The sequence below is a fragment of the Crocuta crocuta genome, unplaced genomic scaffold (genome assembly GCF_008692635.1).
Source record: "Crocuta crocuta isolate KB4526 unplaced genomic scaffold, BGI_CrCroc_1.0 scaffold70, whole genome shotgun sequence".
Taxonomy (NCBI): Eukaryota; Metazoa; Chordata; class Mammalia; order Carnivora; family Hyaenidae; genus Crocuta; species Crocuta crocuta.
Genome location: NW_027528417.1, coordinates 15449991 through 15451158, shown reverse-complemented (window position 1 = coordinate 15451158; position 1168 = coordinate 15449991).

Sequence of the window (1168 nt, the reverse complement as noted above, 5' to 3'; positions counted from 1 at the left end):
TCTCTTATGGTTTGCTTCCCTCTCTCTTTCCCTCCCTTCCCCTGTGTTCATCTGTTTTGTTTCTTAAAGTCCATATATGAGTGAAATCATATGATATTTGTCTTTCTCTGAATGACTTGAATTTAAATAAAGACTTGAAACAAAAAAAAAGAAAGAAATGAGCAAAGGTAAAAAAAAAAAAAAAGAGAGAGAGAGAGAGAGAAAGAGAGAGAGAGAGGCAAACCTAGAAGTCGACCCTCAACTATAGAGAAAAAACTGAGGGTTACCAGACGGGAGGTGGGTGGGGATTAAAGGGTTGAATGGGTGATGGGGATTAAAGAGGCCATTTGTGATGAGCACAGGGTGTTGGACAGAAGTGTTGAATCACTATATTGTACACCTGAAACTAATACTACACTGTATGCTAACTTACTGGAATTTCAATAAAAATGCACACACAAAAAATTCAAGTAAGAGTCAGGTTGGTAGAATCTTTTTTTTTGTTTGTTTTATTTATTTGTAGGAGAGAGAGAGAGACAGCATGAGCAGGGGAGGGTCAGAGAGAGAGGGAGAGACAGAATCTGAAACAGGCTCTAGGCTCTGAGCTGGCTGTCAGCACAGAGCCTGATGCAGGGCTAGAACCCACGAACCGTGAGATCATGACCTAAGCGAAAGTCGGACGCTTAACCAACTAAGCCACCCAGGCACCCCCAGGTTGGTAGAATCTTCTATGGCCCTTGCTGGCTCAGACATTTCCCAATGTTCTCTCTGATTCTGTGTGACAGGGAGGAGCAGGAGAAGGTGTGAATGATCCCAAGGAGGGTTTACGGATATAAACTCTCTCCCAGTTCCACTAATCTAGAGACACTGTTGTGCTTTATCCACAGATTCGTCAGGATCTTAAAAATCCTAGGTATGTTCATGACCTCTGCACCATCGAGGTGAAAGGACCTGGCATGAGTCTAATAACTTGTGGACAATGTCTTATTTGCTTTGTGTTTCCAGTGCCTAGCATGGAAGACCCAGTAAATGTTTGCTGGGTGAATGAAGGAATGAACTGATATATGAATGAATGCATGCATGAATGAATGAAAGGGAATGAGTCTTGAATAGCCACAAAACCTTTAAGTCACAAACTTCTCATGTCCTCTACTAGTATCCCTGTCTATACGACTGGGTTTTAACCCCA